The sequence below is a fragment of the Canis lupus genome, chromosome 17 (genome assembly GCF_003254725.2).
Source record: "Canis lupus dingo isolate Sandy chromosome 17, ASM325472v2, whole genome shotgun sequence".
In the NCBI taxonomy this organism is placed as follows: Eukaryota; Metazoa; Chordata; class Mammalia; order Carnivora; family Canidae; genus Canis; species Canis lupus.
In genome coordinates this window covers 5,137,221-5,154,346 of record NC_064259.1, presented here as the reverse complement: position 1 = coordinate 5,154,346, position 17,126 = coordinate 5,137,221, and the positions used below count along the sequence as shown (strand labels likewise).

At 42.1% G+C, this 17,126-nt stretch overlaps 1 long non-coding RNA gene across 1 annotated transcript in view; it reads right to left on the bottom strand.

Annotated features, from left to right (window-relative positions):
* Window positions 1-4,263: 4,263 nt before the first annotated feature.
* Window positions 4,264-17,126, bottom strand: part of LOC125752775 (uncharacterized) — a 157,243-nt gene continuing 144,380 nt past the window's right edge. Inside the window, exons 2-3 of the long non-coding RNA XR_007403027.1 lie at window positions 7,830-7,885; window positions 4,264-4,786 (exon numbers count right to left, since the gene is read on the bottom strand). This is a non-coding gene — a long non-coding RNA (uncharacterized LOC125752775). The remainder of the gene's footprint in view (window positions 4,787-7,829; window positions 7,886-17,126) is intronic.

The following is a 17,126-nucleotide window of genomic DNA, read 5'->3' as shown; positions in this document are numbered from 1 at the left end:
TTCTGAATACAACCATGTGATGGCAGCGCCACAGCCATATGCACCTGACATCAGCTTCCGGGGTCTCCACACGCCCACCTCCTCCCTGTCCTCCAAGCCACTGTATCTGCTCCCATATCTGGAGCTAGACTTACCTCTTCTACCTTTCTTATCACCTCTTGCCTACAAGCATGTCATTCTCTAGCTTCAATAAATACATGTGCAAAGGATCTTGGGGGGTAGCTCAAGACTCACAGCTGTACAGTAGCCATCACCTCATTTCCTCCCCACTCCAGTTCACCCCACCTGTATTGACCAAACTCCCTGCTATAAGAATGTTAGAGAAGGACTCTTGAGAGATCACAAGGGACAGCCAGATGGCTGACGAATTCAAGACAATGTACATTGGAAAGTACTTTCCCCAAAGTACATTTACATCACACGGTGCACGCTTACACGCCTGTGGGAACGGCTCTACCATTTTATACATAGGATCTCAATCCACACAGAAAAACTTCAAGAGGCAGATTTTCCCCTTGTTTCAGCTCTGAGGAAACTGAGTACCCAAGGGCGCCCGAGTTGGGAGGTGGTGCAGCCCTGCTTCAGATCTGACTCTCTCAGATTCTAAGTCTTAACTTTGAACTTGCCCCAGTGAGACACAGACATCGACTATCACACCCCATCCTACCACCTTAGCTGGGAGACCAGCCTTGCAGGGGAGGTCCCTGTGAAGTGAGGTGCAGGTTCTATTTTATTCTCTGCTCTAGGACCCATGAGAGATGTAATCCTGTAGTTCATGTATGTGTACGCATAATTACAAACACATTTCAGGGTGTGTGTTCCTATAAAATGGTCAATATGTGTTGAATGTATTGGGGAGCATCTATCTTGATTTAGATACCTATGAACAATCAATTAGTATATCCTATTCACATCACCCACAAATAAGCACACACTCACACTCTCACACACACAGACACACACAGTCATGATGATCTTCCCTCTTGGGGATGTTTGTTCAGAGGCTGGCTCTCGCCTGCCTCCTTAGGGCGGGGGCGGGGGGGGGGCTTGCACAGGTGTGAGTGTGGGTGGAATTTATTTTCTAAACAAGTGAGAAAATGACAAAATGAACAGAAAAACCACAAAGGCAGCTATGGCTGTTGATCTTGATTTTTTTATTTTATTATTTTTAATGCGGACAGAAGATGGAGAGAGGGAGGGAGGGAGGTGATAGGGTGGTTTAAGGAGTGGGTGGGGAGAGAGGGACAGAATGGAGGACAAAAGAGAAAATGGGATAAAAGTAACTTGGCCACACGCCCCTCTTAGAACAAATGAGCCTAGCTGCTGCTGCATGCTGTTGAGCCCATCTTATGAATTACCACCCATTAGCAGATGGGAGATACACCGCAGGGAGGTGTGAGGAGGCTGGTTTTCATATCGTCAAAGTACTGATGACTTTGCTCAAACCAGGTCCAAAGGCTATAACCACAGAGCTTGTGTGTGAGCACCTAGTCTCTTAGTTGCTTTAAATTGCATGACTCAGAGTGTAATGGCAATTCTTTTGGTTTTTGTGCTTCCATTTCTGTGAGACGCATGATTAAAAATCCGATTTGCTTTTTTGCTCGTCAAGCCTTAATCAGCTACCCTGCTGGGCTGGAGTGAGAGCCTCAGTAATCAGCCTGCTTTATAGGGAAGGCAGGGGTAGCGATGGGACGTGGGAACACTGCCTTCTTAGGGTTTTCCTTAAACTCTGAAAGCATCCCCTTCCTGCAACATTTCAGTCACAATCTGTGATCAATTAGCTAACTAGCTCCCCCTCTTGAAACTTTTCTTTCAGATAAAAACTGCTTAATGCTATCAAGAGAAGATTTAGCATCAGACTAATTTTTGTTTATGGCCATCCTTGGAATCGATCATGTCGGGGGGTGGGGGTGGGGGATGTGGTTGTGTTAAAAATCTGTCCAAAGCAAAAGCAGCAACTGTGCCGTTATTTTAATTACGTCTAACAGCTTTCAAGTCATCTTTTTGACTTAAAGGTGTTTCGACACAGCCTGAAAAGGATAGGAATCAGAAACACTTACCTGCAGAGTTAGCTGAAAGCTGTCACGGGCTTAAGGAGTTAAGACAGTGAAAATGTTTGTCACCCAAAAATACGAGTTTGTGCTACTGTCTGGAATTTGGACTCTTGACAAAATGCCGTGTCATGCCTTATTTACTTTGTACTGTTAATTATTTTATTTTTGTTTTGATCTAGACATTTTCTCTTTTCACCTTGTCATTGAAAGCGAGAAAAAGTCTTGACTATCTTTATAATCCAAGCAACGAATTTATTATGTGATATATAAGTTTCGGAGCAAGGTAACGGGGCCGCAGTGTGATATACAGGTTTCAGAAGGTAAGACCAATAGCAGAGAGATACATTGAGCAATAATCGGTGCTCAGGTACTGTAACAAACTTCTATCTCTTTAAACCAGCTATTCTCAGACACAGCTGCGTATGTATTCGAATCCTGTGGAGAACTAACTCATTATTTATGCCTGGCTCTCAACCTCCAGAGATTCTGATTTCTTTGGTCTGGAAGGTAACCTGGGTGTCAGGCATGTAAAAAGTTCTCCAGGTGATTCAAATGTGTAGGTATGGCCGGGGCCCCTGTTTTAAGCAAACCATACCACCCACACGCAATTTTATTGAGGAAAAATTGGCAAATATAATTGTATTTATGCGCTTGTGATATAAGGGCAGCCAGACACCCAGGATCTTCTCATTCGTCCCTGTCCTGGTTTTGCTCCAATGTGTCCTTCCAGGGCCCCAGACGGCATCGCCAGAGGTGGCTCTGGTGCTGCTTCTGGGGCTACCAACCCAAGCCAGCCCCTGGACATGCCAGTTTGAAAGAGCTTCCCTCAACAACATGCCACAGATTTTGTGGGTTGAACATCAGAAGTGTATTTCCTCAATTCTAGAGGCTAAAGTCTGAGGTCAACTATCGGCAAGGTTGTTTTCTCTGAGGCCTCTGTCCTTGGTGTGCAGACAGCCACCTTCTCCCTGTGTCCTCATGTGGCGCCCCCTCTATGTCCTAATCTCTTCTTATAAGGACATCTATCATATTGGATTACAGCCTATCCTCATGACCTCATTTGACCTTAATTACCTCTGCAAAGGACCCATCTCCAACTATGCTCACACTCTGAGATACTGGAGGTCTGGGCTTCAGTTTAGGAACTGAGTTGGTGAGTGGGGAGGGGATTCATCTCATAACAGCTAACCAAGAGGGGTGTTTGCACTGCCGACATGAACGCCTTTGTCATCGCTCTTCAGTACCTGTGACTAGGAAAAAATAGTGTCAGAGAAATTAGGATGCACCAACATTTCTGAACAGTCCTCCTGAGCTCATTTTATCAGTAAAATTAAGAGTCAAGGTACCAGCCAGGGGGACTCTGTGGCCATATCAAAGGGCAGAATTAGCCTGAGGAATGGACTGGGAAATCTATCTTCCACTCCAAGGACCATCCAAAGGGCCTGAGAGCCTTTCCCAGGGTCCTGGGAAGTAGGGAGCCCCCACCCTCACACCCCTGGTAGGTTGAAGGAGGGTGGGCTGTTTCCTCTGATGCTGCTGGTTCACGGCACCTGGACACTCTAGTCCCAAACACAAGCACCTGGCCATCACCGTGACCATGATGACTTGGACACTAGAGGCCATGAGGCGGCTGGAAAGGCCGCGTTGGTTTTCCTCATTAACGGCAGAGCGGTACTTATAGTCTTTCAGTGATTGGATCTTTGGACATTTAGCTTGTTGTTGGTTTTTCTTAAGCTTGAGCCTCACACACCCCTTCGCATTTCTGGATTGGAGTTATTCTTTCTTTCTGTTCCCTACCTCTTGAGGTTGGATATATGTCCCCTTTCATTCCTGTAAGAGAAGGTTCAGTGGGCTCTGTTCTCAGATTTCTTCAAGTTCTCTGACTCTTTCCACCCCCTTTGAGTCTCCCTTCTCCCACAGCCAGTCAGCCATAGCCTCGGTGTGAAACTCAGGGTTTACTTCACAGGATTGCACTGTGTTCTAGAGATTTCTATACGTAGTGATTGGGTCCTCTGTTTAGTGCTTTGGCATATCTGCATTATTTCAGGTCCTCTTCTTTGGCTTCATGGATGCTTTTGAAAACAACTCAGGGTCAAGACTAAATAGTAAAATTAATTGAATAAAGTGTTATTTTGAGCTCCCTGAGAACATGGGCCACCTACCCGTGAGTTTCTGACACTGTGTAGATACATATTTGAAATATAGTGAATTGAATAGAATCGGACTTAATTTAATTAGACAAATCCATTTCTGTGAAAGCTGGGAGGGACCTATGACTCTGTCTCCAGAGATGAGCAAACTCCAGGCAGGGGCGCCAGTCTCAGGCCATGCAGGGAGTCAGATCAGACCTGGGTTTAGCTCTCCATTGATCAATGCCTACATTAATTAATAGATCACATGCCTCAAGATTCATGAGCACTTTGCTTTAGGAAGATGTCAAAACAGGATATTATTCACGGTTTCCCATTTAGCACATTTCCAAATGGCACATGAGTTTTAAAAATGAACCGAGGTGTGGATGTTAGAAATTGAAAAACACCCATTACATTCAAAACACACAGTCCCTTAGACAAGACCATGTGGCTTGCAGGCCACAGGGAGAAGGTCGCCCGTAATAAAGGAGCTGGATTGAGTTTGCTGATGGCCAGCCCCGCTCAGCTACTAACAGCCATCTGGATTGTCGATGTGGAGGCCAGATTGCTTGTTATGTCCACCAAGTGAGTTGTCTTGCCCTGGAAAAACAAAATACAAAACATCAACAAAAGAAACCTGTCATCTCCCTGTCTTCCTCCATGGAAATGAGCTTTCTTCCAACTTGTGCTGGTGGCACAGCCACTGAGCTCATCTCTGCAAATCTGGAGGGTGACAGCTGCCAGCGGGGCGTTTGGACAAGAATCCGATGGGCAGACAGAGGGTTCCAGATGAGGAAGCCACAAGAAGGCATTTGGTGTATTGTTCCCTCATGCAGTCAGCAGGAGTTCAAGAACACAATACCTATTTATTAGCTGAATGACAATCTTTTCCCTCGCTCACTTTGCTATATAGAAAATGAAGTTTGGGGCTGTTTGTCTGCAGAGCCCTCACACTCTGCAGCTCCCTTTCCTTTGTTTCTAAGAATACGCAAATCACCGAAAGGCTGAAAATCTCTCCTAAAAAAAAAAAAAAAAAAAAAAAAGAAGCTGGTCTGATTTGGTATTTAATTAAGGCTTTTGTCTCTGTTTTGGATTAGTGAATCTTCTGCTTAGAAGGTGGTTGTTCTGACTTTCCTTTCAAGTTTCTTCTTAAGTTGTATTAATTTTGCTGTAAATTGTTTTGAGATGCTGACCCAGAGGAGCAGAGCTCGTGGCTTTCTTGAAGAGTGTTCTCCTATCAGTGGAGTACAGCAACGCCAATATTTTCCCAAGTAAAATGGCAGCCATTTATCAAATCAATTGCAGCAATTTTACACTGCAGTCCTGCGAATTTTGTACCTATTCATAAAATGTCTGTCTCGAAAAGCACAATACATTTTGCAAACTGTTGCACAGGGGAAGCATCTACCAAATCACTTTATTTGGTGCAAAAAAAATTATTAATTTGTAATTGTGATAACACATCTTACACTGACCACTGCACCAAAGACGGCGGGTGGGGGGTAGGGGGCAGGGGGAGGCAAGGCATATAATCAAGGGCTCAGATAAAACAGCGTTCAGAAATCCTGAACCACCTTTAGGATTTACCTTGAGATTTGCAGGTAGAGTATGGTGATGCCATGCTGTTTCATTGAAACAGAAAAACATTTATGGATAGTTTGGATAAAATTTTCTTTCTCACGAGAAGCAGAATTTATCAACTTTAGTTTCCTCAAGCAAAGATTTCAGAGGTGTGCTCAAGGTGTCTGCATGAAGAGAACAAAAGCTCATTTACAAAATGTAAGTTCAGGTCACCTGGATGGCTCAGTTGGTTGAGCATCCTACCCTTAGTTTCGGCTCAGGTCATGATCTCAGGGTCGTAATATCGAGCCCCACGTCAGGCTCGGCCCTGAGCAGGGAGTCTGCATGAGATTCTTTCTTCATCTCCCTCTGCCTGTCAGGTCGTGCTCTCTCACTCTCTTGCTCTCTCTTTATAAAATAAAGAAATCTTTTTAAAAAAAGGATGCTAAGTTCCCAAACCTGTGCATATGGAGCAAGAGGCAGGGCTGAGGGAGGTATGGAAATAAAAGCAGGAAGACCCAGGCTTTTATTGAGCAGGTGCTAAGCAGCCGTCACCATGCCAGGACACATACACACACATACATGTTACGCATATGCACATATACAGGTGCATGTAACAAACCCAAGCGACATGTAGTTGCCTACATACTTGCTTCTGCTTTGTGCTTTAGCAAAAGACTGCTTTCTCCACCTGCAGTGACTTCTCATACAGACAGCCTACCCTCACCTCTGTTTTTTTTTTTTTTTTTTTTTGGCAAATTCCTTTTCTGTCTTCAAAATGTTGCCCAGGTAACACTTCTTCTAGGAAGTCTTCCCAGGTTGTGCTCTGCCTCTACCAGCCTGTTGGCTATTCATTCATTTGTGCCCCATAAATCCCCAAGGCATTCCCTCCTAGATGTTTGTTTGTTGTGATACACTGTGATGACACTTGGGTTAATCTCCAAAGGTAGACCTGCAAGGAGTCTTATGAAACCTAGTCTGAACCTTCATCTAATTCAGTTTCCATCATCAATGCTCCTCTTGGCACCCTGGGCTCCACCAGCATCAAAGATGTATGATACTCAGAGGACCAAAATGGAAGGGGGGCCTCCAACCTGCAATCATCAATGTCACTGCCAAGGAATGAGCAACCCTTCAAAGACTGGTAGCTCTGTCTCTGGGTGGCAGCTGGCTTTGGGAAGTTTTTGATAGCGCTAGGAAACGTGGTACACAGGGCCCAGATGGCCAAGGTGTTGAATAGAAACAGGGGACATTACAGAAAGCAAAAGCCAGATGGACAAGTTCATGGAGCTGGAAAGACTTGTCTGGGGAGCAGTGGGTTTTCTACTTAGCCAGAGATGCAGAATCATGGGAAATGAGGTTTGCAAAGTTGCACACAGTCAAATGGTGGTGGTACTTGAATATGAAAGCTAGGGATTTATTTTTAAAGATTTTTTTATTTATTTGAGAGAGAGAGAGATAGGTACTTCTCCCCTGAGAGAGCACAAGAAAGGGGGAGAGGCAGAGGGAGAGAGAGAAGCAGACTTCCTGCAGAGCTGGGAGCCCAACACAGGGCTTGATCCCAGGATCCAGGGATCATGACCTGCATCAAAGGCAGACGCTTAACCCACTGAGCTACCCAGGTACCCCCGAGAACTAGGGATTTTTTTTTTTATTGGGCAATCTAGCATAGTTATTAGAAGTGTAAATTCTAGAGCAACATTGTGTTAGGGACTCCAAACTTATTTTTTCCGTGGTTGTATGAACCTAAGATACATTTCCCAACCCTCAATTTCCTTCTCTACAAAATGGGACTAAATTATTATCAACTTCATAGGGCTGCTGTAAGGATAAACAGTTAAAATATATAAAGCATATAGAACAGTGCTTGGGATGTAACGAACACTATATAAGCATTGTTGTCGTTATGTACTCTTCAGTTCTGAAGGAAACGGGAAGCAAATGATATTTGGGGGAGCATTGTGATGAAAAGTTCAATGCATTTCCCAAAGTATTTATCTACTTACTATTTTATTAGACCTTCAGGCTCCAGAGACTATGCACATGCATAAAACAAATAAAGGAAAGTGCTGGATTCCTTTACCTCGGCGGCACCTTTATTCTGGCAGAAGCATGTGGTGTGTCAAAACCTGGGTCTACCTGTGATAGAAACAGACACGATTTGTTTTTTAAGAGAAGTAAATTTGATGTTTAACTAACATTTATTTGGATTAGTAATAGGTACCTAAAATGTGTGGGAGAATGGCTAGTCCTGAATGTTACTAACATAGATTTACTATGCAAAAGCCACAAAAGGATTACTTAGCATGTGGAAAACCCATGATATCATTGGCTATAGATTCTTACTGCTAAAATAACAGCAAGGTACATATTCGATACAGATGTGAAAGTGAAAAACAAGTTTTATTCTGATAAAGCCCACAAAAATAAAATAACCCCATTAACAGCTAAAAGGATGGTGAGCTATTGACATTCATTTTGCCTGCTAGCACCGCAAACACCACAGCTGAGGAATAAGTAGGGCAGTCGTTGTAATAACTGAGTCTTGTTCAGGATAAGCATGTGGCTTCATTTCCGTGAGCAGGACCCAGATTTGGGAGATAAAGTTTGAAACCTAAAAATGATGATTTATCAAGTATTTCAACAAGGTTCTCTACCATCCCTTGCAATATTATGGCAGAGAAGACAAGCTTACAGAGTCAGGTGGATGAAATGGGTTGGCTTTTGACAGATTTCTACAGAACTTTCATATTCTTTCTTAATATGTAGCAAGAAACCGGTCAAAGCAGATTCTTTCCTAAGGGAAATATGTTTTTAAGCTATATTTTCTTTTAACATGACTTAAATAGCATTGAAATTGTATTTAAATATGTTATTTATTTATTCATGAGAGACACAAAGAGAGAGGCAGAGACACAGGCAGAGGGAGAAGCAGGTTCCCTGCAGGGGCTCTGATGTGGGACTCGATCCCAGGACCCTGGGATCACGACCTGAGTCAAAGACTGATGCTAAATCACTGAGCCACCCAGGTGCCCGAAACTGTATTTAAATATTGTGGAAAATATAGTATAAAACATTCAAGTATAGTTTTAAAGGGAGGAAAGGCCACAACCCCAGCATTATAACAAAACCAGGGTCATTTTCTCCAGTCTTCTACATGAAGAAACAACTTGAGATTGCAGCATTTACATCTTGAATATTATTTTTTAGTGCTTTATTTTGAAATAATTATGACACAATTTAAAATAATCTGAAATATTTATAAAATCGGTACAGAGAGATCTCCTCTACCTTTTTCCCTGCTCTTCCCGGTGGAAACACCTGACATAACTATAGCACAATATCGAACCCAGGGGATCAATACTGATATAATCTACAGACTTTATTCAGATATCACCAGATTTCACAGACACTTATGTGTGTTTGTGTGTGTGTGTGTGTGTGTGTGTGTGTGTATCATTTAAATCGGTTTATATTTTCTCTTACTCAAGAGTCTTTAATGCTCTATGGGTCAGCATATGATCCATAATTACCAAGCTTTTCAATATAAAAACTATATAATCACCTTACAGAAGAAAATAGATAATATTTTTTAAAACCCCTCCAGCTTTGATTTCACTACTTTGAAGTCATCAAGTTGTGAGTTTCCATACAGCTAAAGGCAGAATTTGTATTTATTCTTACTTCTAAAGTTCGGTCGTTAACCCATAGTTAGTTACTTCTTTAATGTCTGCTCTTCCAGAGGACAGTACATTTCATGAGAGGAGGGGATGCTTCTCTTTATTTGCCACTTTATCCTCACTCTTTCTGATATTTTTAGCTGGCACTTTAATTAGTATCCCTACTCTATCTTTTTATAGATACTTTTGAGTTAAATAATCAGTGAGTAAACAAAATATGTACCATCAAATTTTTAACATGGCAACAATTCCAGATTTACTGTTTAGAATATGTGAAGTCAACAACAACAACAAGAATGGCTCATAACCCCCCCCAGGTAGACTTGAGAGGTGAGGGAAAATAAAGCCCTCTGTTTGGCTATGAAAATCCCATGTCTTGTCTAATATTTCAATATCTCAGTGGTTCTCAGTAGAGTGTGATTAAGTGGGGGTTAGATACCACCTTGGAAATTTAAGAAAGGCCTAGAAATAAATTCTTGCTTTTTGCCAGAGTGTTGACTGGTCATTCATTGAAACAATGATTAGGTAAGCATCTACAGACAGACTTGAATGTGTCGGGAATTTGACAGGCTAAAAGACATGGATTTTATGATTTACTCAGAAATAAACAGGAAAAGCCATGATTACAGTGAGAAGGATAATTGGTAGAGAGACATAAACCCAAGGAATCTCAGGAAGCCTTCTGATATTGGAGGGTAATGCTGAGTAGATTCTTTAGAAATATCTAATATTCCAAACTTGCACATGAGTGGCTCTATTTCACTTGTCATTTCTACTGGAGCTCATGCCCCTGCCACAAGAGGGTGGACATTTAGAGCCTTTAAGAACTTTTGTGTACTACTGAAGATAGGGAAACATAAACCTCAAAGCACCTATCTGAGACTTCTCCTTGGTGAATTTGGTTTGTCTACAAAACTAATTACATGTCCCAAATACCTCCACTCTTCCAAAAATAAAAATATGTTTATTTTACAGAGAAAGCTGGTATCTTGTTAAATGTTAGGTCAATACTAGTCTCTTTAAGATGAAAATGGTTGGAAGTAAGATTAAGGACTTCTACTCACTCGTTTTTGTTTTTGTTTTTGTTTTTGTTTTTTTTCTTAGTGAACTACTATACTTATTTTTCTCTTACTGGTTAGCAGAATGAAGTGGGGCTAAAGGAATGATCTTTGAAAATTTTTAATGGGGAATGAGTTGAGATAGTGATTTCATTACCTAGAACTTCTTGGGAAGTGAGGCCTATTTAAACAGCAATGAGTGGACCATGGGACCATGGAGGAGGGGGTTCATAGGAGGATACCATACTCAGCAACATTTGGGGAAACTCCTTTGTTGTTCCCTCTCTCCCTTGCTTCTCAAATCTTATACCAACAAGTTCATCGTGGATTAGTAGGATTTAGAGGACTGGCCTGAGAACCTAAGAATCCTTTATAACCCTGACTTGACAAACAAATGTGGCCTAGCTTCTCAGTCACCAAATTTCAATTTGTTTTTTGGGCCACGGTCAGTATAGAAAGAGAGACTCTTTACCATACTCACAGCTTCTTTTAGAACATCCTGGGATATAAGGGCCCTAAGTAACCCCCTGGTCATGTCATCACTAACCTTTAATGAAAGAAAAAAAAAAAAAGAACAGAGAAGGTAAGTGACTTATAAGGCATACTGCTAGTTAGTGTAAGGAACCTAGACTTGACCAGTGTCTTTCACTTTTGTCTCCTTTAACTAACATCACTCATTGTCTATAATAGCCAGTGCTCTCCAGAAAAGAGCCAACAGGAGAGAGGAAGAGAGAGAGAAGTTAGTCATCAGGAATTGGCTCATGTGAAAATGGAGACTGACAAGTCCCAGGACCTGCAGTCAGCAACCTGGAGACCCAGGAGAGCCAGTGGAGTAGTCACAGTTCTAGTCTAGAGGTCAAGAACCAGGCTGCTAGCTGATGGTGTAAGTTCCAGCCCAAGTTCAGATGCTTGAGACCCAGGAGAGACAACAGTGTAATTCCAATCTGACTCTGAGGGCCTGAGAACCAGGAGAGCCAATGATATAAGTTTCAGTCCAAAAGTAGGAGAAGATCAATGTTTTCTCAGGCAAGCAAAGTTCCTTCTTACTCAGCCTTTTTTGTTCTATTTAGGTCATCAGTTGATTAGATGAGGCCCACCCCCCACTAAAAAGGGTGATCTTATTTATTCAGTCAACTGATTCAAATATTAATCTCATCCAGAAATATCTTCGAAGATAAACCCAGTATGTTTGACCAAATGTCTGGGCACCCCAACACTCAGTCAAGTTGACACATAAGATTAACCATCCCACTGTCCTCCCTTCGTGCCCCTAGTACTACCCCCAGTCCCATCCCCACTCCTGCCTCTAGATCCTCCCTCTCTACACTTGTTTCTGATCCAAATGGAAGCAGCTCTCAGGTCTCCCTAGTTATACTCATCTCTTCTTAGTCAAGACATGTTGACTTTAATAAGGTAAAGAACTTTCAGGGTTGTCTACAGTGGAAATGAGATGCCAGTGGAAAGCTTAGAGCATTAATTCCTAAGTCTGCCTTGGTTCAGACAGACTCTGAGGAGAAGGGAAGTCAAGGGGCTTATAGATTCACTGCTTAGAAAAGCATTATGATGAAGGATATATATCTGTGACAGACCCACAGAGTATATAGGAATTAGAAAAATTGGTTTTATGTTTTAGAAAAAGCAGATTTGTCCTTGACTGGAAAATTGAAATGGTAATAGTCAGTAGGAAAGAATTCTCCATTCAGCTATGAATATATATATATATATATATATCCCTCCTGTAATAAATTGAAAACAGTTTGCATTGGGGGAATTTTTAGAAAAATATGTATCCCTAAGTAGTGAGTGATTGTTTAATTAGCCAGTGCCCTCTTCACTTCGCTGTGCCCTGCCATTCTTCTGGAGTTGGAAGATACATTGATTTGAGGATGGCTGGGCCATGGGAGCACCAGAGCCAAATCTCAAGTGGTCACGGTAGATGAACCTCCAGCCTAGAATCCACAATCCAGGTGAGGAGACAATTAGGCTTCAGAGGACATGAAGAAGCTGATGATGAGAAATCTAGGCAGACAAAATGGAAAGCACTAGGAGCAGCTCTACTATATTGAGGAGAGCACGATATTAGAGTCAAGCTACTATGGATTTGAATCTCGTCTTTACACCATACACGTTGCGTGACTTTGATGAGGACTTGTCTTTATTTCTAAAAACTTGGATAGTAACAACTTCCTCTACACAAATGCATTTGGCACTAAAAGCTAACACGTGGAAATCATTGGCACAATGTCTGGCATGAAGTAGGTGACTGATAAATGCTAACTAAAACTGAATATTAAAGAAGTGTGCATGGAGCAGAGGTCAGCAAGCCAAGGCTGAGGGTGTCAGGTTACTTGTGCATTATGTTGATGTGGGAAGGGCAGCCAAGACTCAGTGGTCTGAAGTATGGAAAGGACCAAGACTCTAGGTAAAGGCAGTGTGCATTCGCCTTATATAAATTCTCATGGAAGGGCCAGAAATAGGACTTTTGGTCTCATTTTGTTACAGCTATTTTTGAGAAAGTAAGACTTCTAAGAGCTTTCCCAAGGACACAGAGTTTGTTAAGCAGAGTGGAAGAATTCAAGACAATTTGCCCCCAGAGCCTAGGATCTTGCCACAACACCTACTTCTCTTAAACTGAAGCTCTGGAGTCCCAGTTCTGGTGGGATGGAGCAGACTCACCCCATCCTGTGTCTTCCCTCTGAATGCAACTTAGAAGGAAACTGTAGCACTAAATACTTGAATTAGAAGAAAGCAAGACTGCAAGTCAATGATCAAGATTCCACCTTAAGAACTTAGAAATAGGGGCACCTGGGTGGCTCAGCAGTTGAGCATCTGCCTTCGGCTCAAGGTGTGATCCCAGGATCCTGGGATCAGTTCCACATCGGGCTCCCTGCTCGGTGGGGAGCCTGTTTCACCCTCTGCCTATGTCTCTGCCTATGTCTCTGCCTCTCTCTCTCTCTGTGTGTCTCTCATGAATAAAAGAATAAAATCTTTTTTTAAAAAAAAAAAGGGAATTAGAAATAAAAGAACAAAATAAACATAAGGCAAACATAATAAAGGAAATAATAAAGAGCAGACATCACAGAAATTAAGAAAACCAATAGAGAAAAATCAGAGATACCAAAAGCTTGTTCTTTGCAAAGGCCAATGAAATTGAGATACTTCTAGTGAGAATGAGTAAGAAGAATATGGAAATGACATAAACTTACCAATATCAGGATTGATAAAAGAGACATCAGCACATACCCTAGACATTAAATGGAAAATCAGGAAATTCCATGAACAATCTTTAGGATCTTGAGAAAATGACACAACATTAATTTTCACATCTATAAACTGATATTATCATAAACATGAGAAGATTGTTGCAAGGATTAAATTAACATACATAGACAGAAAGAGAGAGAGAGAGACAGAGCCTAATGAGGCACCTGATGTCTGAGAGGTGTTCCACAAATATTTTCACAATTTACAACTGCCATGGTGCTGCCCATGCCATTGAGGTCAGAGGAGGCCTAGGAGCTCCATGGATGGGGGAGATGAGGGAGACAGTTGGGCATCAATTCTTCATTGAATAACTGGGGCCTGAAAAGAGGCGTCCAAACCATGACTACACAAATAAGAAGCAGAGGGGACAGATGATCCTGGAACAGAGAAGGACTGAAACAGGGGCACACAGGGAGCACTTGTGGCAGGAGCGGAAGGAGGTAAGTGCCCTCCGCAGAGAGGATTACAAATGCAGAAGGGTCGGGGCTTGAGTAGAAGTGTCAGATGAAGCAGAAGTCACTGGGGGCCATGTTTACATGTCCTGAATCCCTGGATAAGGAGTCTGGACTCGAACCTACAGGCAATGGGAGGACAAGGTACACACCAGGGATAAGGGTGCATTTCCCTGCTCATCTGGAATTTCTTTGTGCATTTTGCATTTGGAATCGCATACCTATGGCATGCAGCTTCAAGATTACGTTCATGTTTACTTCTTCCTCCACATTTCACAGATATCCTTTATTTTTTGTTGGTGGATAAATACCTGCAGGTTTTCACACCTGTTTCCCTTTCAGGAGAATGCAAATATAAAAAAAAATAATCAGTTTCTTTACTGACAGGTGGATGTTTAGTGAAGTTTCATGGCAATTAAAACCATATTCTAAATATTTAAATAAGCAACATAAAATATGAAAATAAGTTTATATTCAATAATTTGGTGCACTTTATTCAAAAATATCAAATGTTTCTTTAAAGCCTTTTGTTTGATTAGAGAATTTATGAGCCTTCAAAGCACTGACTTACAAATTAACAAATTTGCAGCTCAAGCTGCTCCTGAGTAACCTGAATTGGCATCACATGACAATAAACAAGAGAAACATTTTGATGGGAAAAGAAGTTGACAAGTTTATAAGATACCGGTTTTCTATTAGAATTGCCCAAATCATACCGAAAACATAAATAATAGGATAATGTCAACTATTTGTAATGGGCAGAGAGCATGATTTAAAAAAAAATGATAGGGCTACTGATTCATTATTTGTAAGTTTTATGTTAAACCAAGGAGTTTTGAATATGTGGCCATTCTGTTCCAGAGCATATCAAAAAATAAACATGAGTGGAATACAGAGAGTTGAGGTAAAGTAGGGAGCGGCCACCACCCCATATAACAAAACTGTGCTCTCTCCTGCAAATACCACATGCTGCCTCGCGGTCTTCATCACCTACTGTTTGCCCCCCAAGTTCTACTACAGAGAGATGTGAAAAGTCCACCTCTCTGGATCCAGGGTACATGGCACAGTTCGGGCTTTCAGAGATTTGAGATTTCTTTTCTCCCCCTTTCCTCTCTGGAAGTGACAATCAGATGTCCTTTGCAGGGAATCACCTTAACCAATCAAAGCACAGAATAACACCTCTTATTTCTTTCTCTATCCCTCATTAGCAGTGTATGCCCTATGCCAGGTAGGTTCTTGGCTCTGTGCGTGTACGCATGTACACATATATGTATAATAGCACAGACACGTAATCCCTTCTAAGTTGTTAGGACACTCAGTTCCACTCACATAAGATGTGAAACAGAGATTCTTTCAGAATAGGGTGTGCAGCGCATCACATCATCCAAAGTCCCAGAGCAAGGGCACTATGTAGCAAGGCAGTAATTCCTGTTGACAGACTCTGGCCACACCATTCTTGACATTGGGTAAATTAGCCAGGCCAGGAGCAAATAAAAAAGAAGAAACAGGTGTGAAATCACCTTCCTGCCTCCCGGGATGAATGCGTTGTACACTAGAGGCAATGCACCTGCACTATTGTTTCAGAGGAAAAAATAGCTTTTAAGAGCAAATACTCCTGAGCCTTGATAGAGACAAGCGACTCCTGTGTAATTTGAGTATAAATGGGTCCCTGGGTTTTTTTTTTCCCCTTTTATGATGGTTTATATTATGTTAACTCTTTAAGGAGATGGCTCTAAAGCTCAAACACTTAAAGGCTTCTTGCTTTAAATAATGAGGGGAGAGGAGGCTGAGGAGGGATCTAATTTCTAGAACGGCTGCAGAGGACCCCACACTGCTGTCTGTCCTGATTTCTTTGGGACCATGAGGTCCTTGGCTTGGTCTGTGCTCGCTGATAGCTCCTGGCTGCTCTGGATCACGCCCCTCAGAGGATCAGTATAGACAATATTTTGGTGAACGCCTGCAGCCCCATCCTCAATATGTAATTCAAAATAGAAATGTTAAAGGCATTGGCAGGAAATCACAGGAATTCCTTCTTTTTTCTATGCTAACTACTTTAGTGCCTTTTAATATATGCATTTTTATAGAGTTTTTTTTTTTTTTCCCCTCGTGGCTTTTTTTTCTTTTTTTTTCTTTTCTTTTTGCCACAAACAGATAGGGTTAATGCCCACTGGGTAATGGAGGGCTACCGCAATCTTAGATCTCCCACTCCTGGGCTGACCTGAGCACTCCACAGTGAGGCCTCCTGGCACCGATTGCCTCCTGTTCCCTTGGCTCTGCCCTGCTCTCAGCTGAAACAGGATGGGCGGGGGGATAGAGAGGTGAGGACAATGCAACCATAAATTCACATTTATTAAGTCAGACTAGTTCCACAAGACAAATAATAGTCTAAAATTGCTTTGAAAAACCTCTTTACCAGCCTCATTTGCTGGATCTTAGTTCCTCCCTGGGGCGAGTTGCTTTGTTCTCTGTTTCTTCCTGAGCCAAGGTCCTGCCTTCCTCTGGTAAATTCCTAATCTAGAAACTGGAACTTTGCTCCTAAAAACTCCCAGCTTCCTGAGAGAAATAAGAGCTGTTTCTACTGGTCCAAGCTCCTGACTGTGACCTTTCCCACTGGGTCGGCTTCCCAACAGACATTCCGATAGGAATTCTAGAATCTCATTGCCAACTGCTTTGCCTAGATTTCTGTTGTTCTCGTGAGTCCTTTGAATGTGTGTCATGTTGGTCAGAATGAACTCTCTGTTGGCTATCACAGGTGCTGTCAACACCTGCCCAGGTGGACATACCCAGCACCTGTTCACAGGCTGCCCATATCTGCTCCGGGAAACCAGATGTAGCCTGGCTGTGACTTAAGTGACATTCTAGACTCTTTGCCAATACGTACCCAGCCTATGTCTAATATTCTCTGAACCCTACTACTGTGATTAAT